This window comes from Notolepis coatsorum (assembly GCF_963971535.1).
Source record: "Notolepis coatsorum genome assembly, chromosome: 4".
Taxonomy (NCBI): Eukaryota; Metazoa; Chordata; class Actinopteri; order Aulopiformes; family Paralepididae; genus Notolepis; species Notolepis coatsorum.
Window position 1 is genome coordinate 76,768,571 of NC_140168.1, and position 12,780 is coordinate 76,781,350.

Genomic DNA, 12,780 nt, shown 5'->3' on the forward strand with positions numbered 1-12,780 from the left:
CCCATTTTACCAGAGGCAATGATGTTTAGATCAAGGTGAAAATCATTGGAATGTGGGCACGGCCTGTACAGCAATACTCTAGTTTTAAATGCAAATGTGTAATTCACACCTGCCCTCATGTTAACTAAATGTAGCCCCAATAGCTTCATCATTCAACACATTTGATCTGAGACAATGAAGTTTAGATGGGGTGAAAATCACTGGAATGTGGGCCAAACCATAGTAACACACAGATTTTGGTTCAACTGATATCAGGCTAAGGTTCACTCAAACTAGATTTTTATCTCAAATGTGATATCCCCAATGCATATAATTTAACATTGAAACATTTTCTTCTTTGAATTTGAAATATTGTGTAACGTTACCGTTATCTAATTAGTAACTGGCAACTGCAGATGTCTGCCCCATGTCTATACCCCACAATGCAAAGTGTCTAACGCTATAGCTTAATTGTAGATTCTAAACATAATGAGGTAACGCAGCTACCAAATGTTATCTTTAATCAACCTGTGTAATGTTAATCCACAACAGCGACTTTTGGTATATGACATATCAATAGAAATACATTTACAAAAATACAAATGAAATACATTTCAAATTAATTCCACAATTCTTTGCGATAGACTTATATCAATACACAAACAAATTTAAATGGATGACATTAGATCGGGTGTAGCTAATCTAAATAGTGTGCATCATTTTCAAAACTATATACTGTATTTTGAGAGTAAATCAAGCATAATAAACATTCATGTTCTAATGAAGCCTGAGAAACCAAGTTTGCACTTCACCGCATAGGTCCTTGTGAATCGCTAATGTCTATTTTGTAGTTGTAAACAGTGATCCCCTCATTAAAGTGGCCAATATCTGAAGAGGGCAGTGATGGATGAAGTGTGATTGTTATTATATGTACTTAATAAGTATATAGGGTATACAATGGAAGGAATTTGTATTTCTTTAGTCTAAGATAGTGATCCATAATCAGAAAATGTCCATATTATTTCAGCTGCTTCTGTTCTAAATACACAGATCGCTATAGTCTTGGACCGTTATTCATATTCCAATGGTCCCCCTTTATCACTTCCATTGTCCTGTTTAAAGATAGAAAATAAAATTTAAATAAACAAATGAACATGACTGAGACCCAGTCTGGTACACATTAATAAACACATGAACAACATACTTCATGCATTTTCCTCTGGAGGGACTCAATACAGTATATTTCTTACTGCTAATCTGCGATTTTAGGCAATATAGTGTTGCTATAGAAACATGTTTAAGAAATCCAAAATCTCCCATGCTAACAAACTATTGTATGCAGCTCTACAGACTAGTGATATATAAGGAGCAACAGGGAGGCAGGCCATGACATGTTTTCAGGATTCATTCATTCATTCAAGTTGAATTTCACACATTCAAAAAAGGTTTGGTTTGAGCAAGTCTATATAGGAAAACAATTTACACGACAATAAAACTATAATATATTAAACCCAAGAGTATGGTAAGAGAGAGCTAAAAGTACAATCACCATCCATTGGTCCAGATAGGTTTGTTGGAAGTGGGCTGTTATGACGGCCATTGACCCCACCTCATCCAGATGAAAAGGCCCTCATCAACCTGGAATGCACACCTTGTAATGTTCTATTGTTCTGGCAGGACTTATATCCAGAAGTCTGGGACTCCATCACTCCAGGTCCACAGCTCCACTGAGTGAGGTTCTGATACCACTGTGTGTGACTTGACTCTACAACCAACAAGAAGCAGAACATGGCTGAGAACTTTGGAGCTCCCCTGCCTCTCCATGTGACACCCAACAGCACACAGAAAAAGATGTTTGAGAATTGTAACACCCACCTGGCAATGATTGCCTTTGTCCTCCAAGACTCTCCAGGCAATATGCTCACCTTCTGTGAGGTAAGAACAAGCAAGCAACATATTAAGTTTCATTTGACTTTAAAAATGTTGTGATGTGAAAGCAAAATGTCCTTCTAATGTCTGATGATGCCTAATTTTCAATGTAACTTCTTTTGCAGTTGCTGGGAAATTTGGAAGCATTGATCTCAGGAAACAGAAAAGGCCTTGATGCCAAAATTAGAGTCTGCTTGTCGACCAACAAATGTTTTGTCAAGGTAAATGGAAAAAATCTTTATATCTCATTGATCATGATCACTAATTTAGTTGAACCAACATAGTTTTGGGTTAAAGATGAATTCTAACTTGTGTGTTCAATTGTTTCCAGATTCCATCAAATCCAGAAAAACCAAACAGTAAGAAAAACTACTGGAAGCTTGACCACAGTCAAATTACAGGGAAGATGGTGCGTCGTCACTTCAAGGGAATTCTGGACTGGTTCCCTGAGTTGGTCTCCAAAGTTATGGAGGCAGTCAGACCATCAGAGCACTACACTACTCTCCACTCCCCTGAACCTGCAGCCTACAGAGATGTTCAGATTAAATGTGAGGTGAAGTTCAGCAGTCCTTTTTCCATCGAATCCCTCCTGAAGAAAGACAGTCCCTCTGGCCTGGGCTCCAAGCCCTCTCCTCTGTTGGGCATTTCCAGCCTGCCAGTCAGAGTAGAACAGCAGCCTTGGTGCTCAGAGAAAGGAGTTGGAACAAAGAGGAAGTTCAGCTGGGACGCTCCACCAGTGGAGATGCACATTCTTCAACCGGCAGGTAGAAGTTATGCCATCTACCCAGCAGGGGGCAGTGTGGACCATGGACTCAGTGGTTCTGGAAACAGGCCAGTCAAGAGGATTCGTATGTGTGCTGAGCCCTCAACCCTGATCTACACAAGACCCAGTGTTGCTCCTTATTTTACCAGCCGTCAGAACGGTTATGTCAATTATCCTCTACCAATACATTTACAGATTACAATATTTTGATAATGGTTAATATTTTGATAAAAGGTAATTTACTGTATTTGTATGGTATTTACATACTTAAAGTAGAAAAACAAAAGTAATCTCTAAAATAATACAGTGAAATTCAATTTTTTTAATTTGATTTATTTTTACAGATTTTTTTACCTGAAACACTGGAGAATAACTGCTTCATTTTACTTAGTTTCTTCGGTAGTAATGATATACTGTTGTATTACATTACATCATATATTTATGAATGATGTTGACAGATGGATGGCTGTATTACTGAGAATGTAATGAAAGCATAACTCGAAGTGCTTTACAATGAAATAACTGCATATCTTTTTTCAGTATGGGAGAAAAAGTCTAATAATGCTTTTTACAAAATTATGCACATCATTCCTGATGAGACTGCTCAATTTGAGGTATTACCAGTGACTGTGGTGCAAAAACTCTGGAGTTTGGGAAGGACAGACGGATGATAGTCGCAGCAAAAAATAGACATGTTGGCTAAACCAATTGAATTTGAAGAGTTGTTTCTGCCTCTATTGCATTATATTGCAAGGGAGTTTAATGGCATTATCGCATTCTGCAAAAACAAGTAGCCTATCAGAGGATATGGATGAGGTCAAGCTATGATTCCAAACATTCCAATGTTATAGTCCCGTGAAATACCGTCCTTGCCGAACTCAATGCCATAGATTCATCATTCAGCCCATTTTACCAGAGGCAATGATGTTTAGATCAAGGTGAAAATCATTGGAATGTGGGCACGGCCTGTACAGCAATACTCTAGTTTTAAATGCAAATGTGTAATTCACACCTGCCCTCATGTTAACTAAATGTAGCCCCAATAGCTTCATCATTCAACACATTTGATCTGAGACAATGAAGTTTAGATGGGGTGAAAATCACTGGAATGTGGGCCAAACCATAGTAACACACAGATTTTGGTTCAACTGATATCAGGCTAAGGTTCACTCAAACTAGATTTTTATCTCAAATGTGATATCCCCAATGCATATAATTTAACATTGAAACATTTTCTTCTTTGAATTTGAAATATTGTGTAACGTTACCGTTATCTAATTAGTAACTGGCAACTGCAGATGTCTGCCCCATGTCTATACCCCACAATGCAAAGTGTCTAACGCTATAGCTTAATTGTAGATTCTAAACATAATGAGGTAACGCAGCTACCAAATGTTATCTTTAATCAACCTGTGTAATGTTAATCCACAACAGCGACTTTTGGTATATGACATATCAATAGAAATACATTTACAAAAATACAAATGAAATACATTTCAAATTAATTCCACAATTCTTTGCGATAGACTTATATCAATACACAAACAAATTTAAATGGATGACATTAGATCGGGTGTAGCTAATCTAAATAGTGTGCATCATTTTCAAAACTATATACTGTATTTTGAGAGTAAATCAAGCATAATAAACATTCATGTTCTAATGAAGCCTGAGAAACCAAGTTTGCACTTCACCGCATAGGTCCTTGTGAATCGCTAATGTCTATTTTGTAGTTGTAAACAGTGATCCCCTCATTAAAGTGGCCAATATCTGAAGAGGGCAGTGATGGATGAAGTGTGATTGTTATTATATGTACTTAATAAGTATATAGGGTATACAATGGAAGGAATTTGTATTTCTTTAGTCTAAGATAGTGATCCATAATCAGAAAATGTCCATATTATTTCAGCTGCTTCTGTTCTAAATACACAGATCGCTATAGTCTTGGACCGTTATTCATATTCCAATGGTCCCCCTTTATCACTTCCATTGTCCTGTTTAAAGATAGAAAATAAAATTTAAATAAACAAATGAACATGACTGAGACCCAGTCTGGTACACATTAATAAACACATGAACAACATACTTCATGCATTTTCCTCTGGAGGGACTCAATACAGTATATTTCTTACTGCTAATCTGCGATTTTAGGCAATATAGTGTTGCTATAGAAACATGTTTAAGAAATCCAAAATCTCCCATGCTAACAAACTATTGTATGCAGCTCTACAGACTAGTGATATATAAGGAGCAACAGGGAGGCAGGCCATGACATGTTTTCAGGATTCATTCATTCATTCAAGTTGAATTTCACACATTCAAAAAAGGTTTGGTTTGAGCAAGTCTATATAGGAAAACAATTTACACGACAATAAAACTATAATATATTAAACCCAAGAGTATGGTAAGAGAGAGCTAAAAGTACAATCACCATCCATTGGTCCAGATAGGTTTGTTGGAAGTGGGCTGTTATGACGGCCATTGACCCCACCTCATCCAGATGAAAAGGCCCTCATCAACCTGGAATGCACACCTTGTAATGTTCTATTGTTCTGGCAGGACTTATATCCAGAAGTCTGGGACTCCATCACTCCAGGTCCACAGCTCCACTGAGTGAGGTTCTGATACCACTGTGTGTGACTTGACTCTACAACCAACAAGAAGCAGAACATGGCTGAGAACTTTGGAGCTCCCCTGCCTCTCCATGTGACACCCAACAGCACACAGAAAAAGATATTTGAGAATTGTAACACCCACCTGGCAATGATTGCCTTTGTCCTCCAAGACTCTCCAGGCAATATGCTCACCTTCTGTGAGGTAAGAACAAGCAAGCAACATATTAAGTTTCATTTGACTTTAAAAATGTTGTGATGTGAAAGCAAAATGTCCTTCTAATGTCTGATGATGCCTAATTTTCAATGTAACTTCTTTTGCAGTTGCTGGGAAATTTGGAAGCATTGATCTCAGGAAACAGAAAAGGCCTTGATGCCAAAATTAGAGTCTGCTTGTCGACCAACAAATGTTTTGTCAAGGTAAATGGAAAAAATCTTTATATCTCATTGATCATGATCACTAATTTAGTTGAACCAACATAGTTTTGGGTTAAAGATGAATTCTAACTTGTGTGTTCAATTGTTTCCAGATTCCATCAAATCCAGAAAAACCAAACAGTAAGAAAAACTACTGGAAGCTTGACCACAGTCAAATTACAGGGAAGATGGTGCGTCGTCACTTCAAGGGAATTCTGGACTGGTTCCCTGAGTTGGTCTCCAAAGTTATGGAGGCAGTCAGACCATCAGAGCACTACACTACTCTCCACTCCCCTGAACCTGCAGCCTACAGAGATGTTCAGATTAAATGTGAGGTGAAGTTCAGCAGTCCTTTTTCCATCGAATCCCTCCTGAAGAAAGACAGTCCCTCTGGCCTGGGCTCCAAGCCCTCTCCTCTGTTGGGCATTTCCAGCCTGCCAGTCAGAGTAGAACAGCAGCCTTGGTGCTCAGAGAAAGGAGTTGGAACAAAGAGGAAGTTCAGCTGGGACGCTCCACCAGTGGAGATGCACATTCTTCAACCGGCAGGTAGAAGTTATGCCATCTACCCAGCAGGGGGCAGTGTGGACCATGGACTCAGTGGTTCTGGAAACAGGCCAGTCAAGAGGATTCGTATGTGTGCTGAGCCCTCAACCCTGATCTACACAAGACCCAGTGTTGCTCCTTATTTTACCAGCCGTCAGAACGGTTATGTCAATTATCCTCTACCAATACATTTACAGATTACAATATTTTGATAATGGTTAATATTTTGATAAAAGGTAATTTACTGTATTTGTATGGTATTTACATACTTAAAGTAGAAAAACAAAAGTAATCTCTAAAATAATACAGTGAAATTCCATTTTTTTAATTTGATTTCTTTTTACAGATTTTTTTACCTGAAACACTGGAGAATAACTGCTTCATTTTACTTAGTTTCTTCGGTAGTAATGATATACTGTTGTATTACATTACATCATATATTTATGAATGATGTTGACAGATGGATGGCTGTATTACTGAGAATGTAATGAAAGCATAACTCGAAGTGCTTTACAATGAAATAACTGCATATCTTTTTTCAGTATGGGAGAAAAAGTCTAATAATGCTTTTTACAAAATTATGCACATCATTCCTGATGAGACTGCTCAATTTGAGGTATTACCAGTGACTGTGGTGCAAAAACTCTGGAGTTTGGGAAGGACAGACGGATGATAGTCGCAGCAAAAAATAGACATGTTGGCTAAACCAATTGAATTTGAAGAGTTGTTTCTGCCTCTATTGCATTATATTGCAAGGGAGTTTAATGGCATTATCGCATTCTGCAAAAACAAGTAGCCTATCAGAGGATATGGATGAGGTCAAGCTATGATTCCAAACATTCCAATGTTATAGTCCCGTGAAATACCGTCCTTGCCGAACTCAATGCCATAGATTCATCATTCAGCCCATTTTACCAGAGGCAATGACGTTTAGATCAAGGTGAAAATCATTGGAATGTGGGCACGGCCTGTACAGCAATACTCTAGTTTTAAATGCAAATGTATAATTCACACCTGCCCTCATGTTAACTAAATGTAGCCCCAATAGCTTCATCATTCAATACATTTGATCTGAGACAATGAAGTTTAGATGGGGTGAAAATCACTGGAATGTGGGCCAAACCATAGTAACACACAGATTTTGGTTCAACTGATATCAGGCTAAGGTTCACTCAAACTAGATTTTTATCTCAAATGTGATATCCCCAATGCATATAATTTAACATTGAAACATTTTCTTATTTGAATTTGAAATATTGTGTAACGTTACCGTTATCTAATTAGTAACTGGCAACTGCAGATGTCTGCCCCATGTCTATACCCCACAATGCAAAGTGTCTAACGCTATAGCTTAATTGTAGATTCTAAACATAATGAGGTAACGCAGCTACCAAATGTTATCTTTAATCAAAGTGTGTAATGTTAATCCACAACAGCGACTTTTGGTATATGACATATCAATAGAAATACATTTACAAAAATACAAATGAAATACATTTCAAATTAATTCCACAATTCTTTGCGATAGACTTATATCAATACACAAACAAATTTAAATTGATGACATTAGATCGGGTGTAGCTAATCTAAATAGTGTGCATCATTTTCAAAACTATATACTGTATTTTGAGAGTAAATCAAGCATAATAAACATTCATGTTCTAATGAAGCCTGAGAAACCAAGTTTGCACTTCACCGCATAGGTCCTTGTGAATCGCTAATGTCTATTTTGTAGTTGTAAACAGTGATCCCCTCATTAAAGTGGCCAATATCTGAAGAGGGCAGTGATGGATGAAGTGTGATTGTTATTATATGTACTTAATAAGTATATAGGGTATACAATGGAAGGAATTTGTATTTCTTTAGTCTAAGATAGTGATCCATAATCAGAAAATGTCCATATTATTTCAGCTGCTTCTGTTCTAAATACACAGATCGCTATAGTCTTGGACCGTTATTCATATTCCAATGGTCCCCCTTTATCACTTCCATTGTCCTGTTTAAAGATAGAAAATACAATTTAAATAAACAAATGAACATGACTGAGACCCAGTCTGGTACACATTAATAAACACATGAACAACATACTTCATGCATTTTCCTCTGGAGGGACTCAATACAGTATATTTCTTACTGCTAATCTGCGATTTTAGGCAATATAGTGTTGCTATAGAAACATGTTTAAGAAATCCAAAATCTCCCATGCTAACAAACTATTGTATGCAGCTCTACAGACTAGTGATATATAAGGAGCAACAGGGAGGCAGGCCATGACATGTTTTCAGGATTCATTCATTCATTCAAGTTGAATTTCACACATTCAAAAAAGGTTTGGTTTGAGCAAGTCTATATAGGAAAACAATTTACACGACAATAAAACTATAATATATTAAACCCAAGAGTATGGTAAGAGAGAGCTAAAAGTACAATCACCATCCATTGGTCCAGATAGGTTTGTTGGAAGTGGGCTGTTATGACGGCCATTGACCCCACCTCATCCAGATGAAAAGGCCCTCATCAACCTGGAATGCACACCTTGTAATGTTCTATTGTTCTGGCAGGACTTATATCCAGAAGTCTGGGACTCCATCACTCCAGGTCCACAGCTCCACTGAGTGAGGTTCTGATACCACTGTGTGTGACTTGACTCTACAACCAACAAGAAGCAGAACATGGCTGAGAACTTTGGAGCTCCCCTGCCTCTCCATGTGACACCCAACAGCACACAGAAAAAGATGTTTGAGAATTGTAACACCCACCTGGCAATGATTGCCTTTGTCCTCCAAGACTCTCCAGGCAATATGCTCACCTTCTGTGAGGTAAGAACAAGCAAGCAACATATTAAGTTTCATTTGACTTTAAAAATGTTGTGATGTGAAAGCAAAATGTCCTTCTAATGTCTGATGATGCCTAATTTTCAATGTAACTTCTTTTGCAGTTGCTGGGAAATTTGGAAGCATTGATCTCAGGAAACAGAAAAGGCCTTGATGCCAAAATTAGAGTCTGCTTGTCGACCAACAAATGTTTTGTCAAGGTAAATGGAAAAAATCTTTATATCTCATTGATCATGATCACTAATTTAGTTGAACCAACATAGTTTTGGGTTAAAGATGAATTCTAACTTGTGTGTTCAATTGTTTCCAGATTCCATCAAATCCAGAAAAACCAAACAGTAAGAAAAACTACTGGAAGCTTGACCACAGTCAAATTACAGGGAAGATGGTGCGTCGTCACTTCAAGGGAATTCTGGACTGGTTCCCTGAGTTGGTCTCCAAAGTTATGGAGGCAGTCAGACCATCAGAGCACTACACTACTCTCCACTCCCCTGAACCTGCAGCCTACAGAGATGTTCAGATTAAATGTGAGGTGAAGTTCAGCAGTCCTTTTTCCATCGAATCCCTCCTGAAGAAAGACAGTCCCTCTGGCCTGGGCTCCAAGCCCTCTCCTCTGTTGGGCATTTCCAGCCTGCCAGTCAGAGTAGAACAGCAGCCTTGGTGCTCAGAGAAAGGAGTTGGAACAAAGAGGAAGTTCAGCTGGGACGCTCCACCAGTGGAGATGCACATTCTTCAACCGGCAGGTAGAAGTTATGCCATCTACCCAGCAGGGGGCAGTGTGGACCATGGACTCAGTGGTTCTGGAAACAGGCCAGTCAAGAGGATTCGTATGTGTGCTGAGCCCTCAACCCTGATCTACACAAGACCCAGTGTTGCTCCTTATTTTACCAGCCGTCAGAACGGTTATGTCAATTATCCTCTACCAATACATTTACAGATTACAATATTTTGATAATGGTTAATATTTTGATAAAAGGTAATTTACTGTATTTGTATGGTATTTACATACTTAAAGTAGAAAAACAAAAGTAATCTCTAAAATAATACAGTGAAATTCAATTTTTTTAATTTGATTTCTTTTTACAGATTTTTTTACCTGAAACACTGGAGAATAACTGCTTCATTTTACTTAGTTTCTTCGGTAGTAATGATATACTGTTGTATTACATTACATCATATATTTATGAATGATGTTGACAGATGGATGGCTGTATTACTGAGAATGTAATGAAAGCATAACTCGAAGTGCTTTACAATGAAATAACTGCATATCTTTTTTCAGTATGGGAGAAAAAGTCTAATAATGCTTTTTACAAAATTATGCACATCATTCCTGATGAGACTGCTCAATTTGAGGTATTACCAGTGACTGTGGTGCAAAAACTCTGGAGTTTGGGAAGGACAGACGGATGATAGTCGCAGCAAAAAATAGACATGTTGGCTAAACCAATTGAATTTGAAGAGTTGTTTCTGCCTCTATTGCATTATATTGCAAGGGAGTTTAATGGCATTATCGCATTCTGCAAAAACAAGTAGCCTATCAGAGGATATGGATGAGGTCAAGCTATGATTCCAAACATTCCAATGTTATAGTCCCGTGAAATACCGTCCTTGCCGAACTCAATGCCATAGATTCATCATTCAGCCCATTTTACCAGAGGCAATGATGTTTAGATCAAGGTGAAAATCATTGGAATGTGGGCACGGCCTGTACAGCAATACTCTAGTTTTAAATGCAAATGTGTAATTCACACCTGCCCTCATGTTAACTAAATGTAGCCCCAATAGCTTCATCATTCAACACATTTGATCTGAGACAATGAAGTTTAGATGGGGTGAAAATCACTGGAATGTGGGCCAAACCATAGTAACACACAGATTTTGGTTCAACTGATATCAGGCTAAGGTTCACTCAAACTAGATTTTTATCTCAAATGTGATATCCCCAATGCATATAATTTAACATTGAAACATTTTCTTCTTTGAATTTGAAATATTGTGTAACGTTACCGTTATCTAATTAGTAACTGGCAACTGCAGATGTCTGCCCCATGTCTATACCCCACAATGCAAAGTGTCTAACGCTATAGCTTAATTGTAGATTCTAAACATAATGAGGTAACGCAGCTACCAAATGTTATCTTTAATCAACCTGTGTAATGTTAATCCACAACAGCGACTTTTGGTATATGACATATCAATAGAAATACATTTACAAAAATACAAATGAAATACATTTCAAATTAATTCCACAATTCTTTGCGATAGACTTATATCAATACACAAACAAATTTAAATGGATGACATTAGATCGGGTGTAGCTAATCTAAATAGTGTGCATCATTTTCAAAACTATATACTGTATTTTGAGAGTAAATCAAGCATAATAAACATTCATGTTCTAATGAAGCCTGAGAAACCAAGTTTGCACTTCACCGCATAGGTCCTTGTGAATCGCTAATGTCTATTTTGTAGTTGTAAACAGTGATCCCCTCATTAAAGTGGCCAATATCTGAAGAGGGCAGTGATGGATGAAGTGTGATTGTTATTATATGTACTTAATAAGTATATAGGGTATACAATGGAAGGAATTTGTATTTCTTTAGTCTAAGATAGTGATCCATAATCAGAAAATGTCCATATTATTTCAGCTGCTTCTGTTCTAAATACACAGATCGCTATAGTCTTGGACCGTTATTCATATTCCAATGGTCCCCCTTTATCACTTCCATTGTCCTGTTTAAAGATAGAAAATAAAATTTAAATAAACAAATGAACATGACTGAGACCCAGTCTGGTACACATTAATAAACACATGAACAACATACTTCATGCATTTTCCTCTGGAGGGACTCAATACAGTATATTTCTTACTGCTAATCTGCGATTTTAGGCAATATAGTGTTGCTATAGAAACATGTTTAAGAAATCCAAAATCTCCCATGCTAACAAACTATTGTATGCAGCTCTACAGACTAGTGATATATAAGGAGCAACAGGGAGGCAGGCCATGACATGTTTTCAGGATTCATTCATTCATTCAAGTTGAATTTCACACATTCAAAAAAGGTTTGGTTTGAGCAAGTCTATATAGGAAAACAATTTACACGACAATAAAACTATAATATATTAAACCCAAGAGTATGGTAAGAGAGAGCTAAAAGTACAATCACCATCCATTGGTCCAGATAGGTTTGTTGGAAGTGGGCTGTTATGACGGCCATTGACCCCACCTCATCCAGATGAAAAGGCCCTCATCAACCTGGAATGCACACCTTGTAATGTTCTATTGTTCTGGCAGGACTTATATCCAGAAGTCTGGGACTCCATCACTCCAGGTCCACAGCTCCACTGAGTGAGGTTCTGATACCACTGTGTGTGACTTGACTCTACAACCAACAAGAAGCAGAACATGGCTGAGAACTTTGGAGCTCCCCTGCCTCTCCATGTGACACCCAACAGCACACAGAAAAAGATGTTTGAGAATTGTAACACCCACCTGGCAATGATTGCCTTTGTCCTCCAAGACTCTCCAGGCAATATGCTCACCTTCTGTGAGGTAAGAACAAGCAAGCAACATATTAAGTTTCATTTGACTTTAAAAATGTTGTGATGTGAAAGCAAAATGTCCTTCTAATGTCTGATGATGCCTAATTTTCAATGTAACTTCTTTTGCAGTTGCTGGGAAATTTGGAAGCATTGA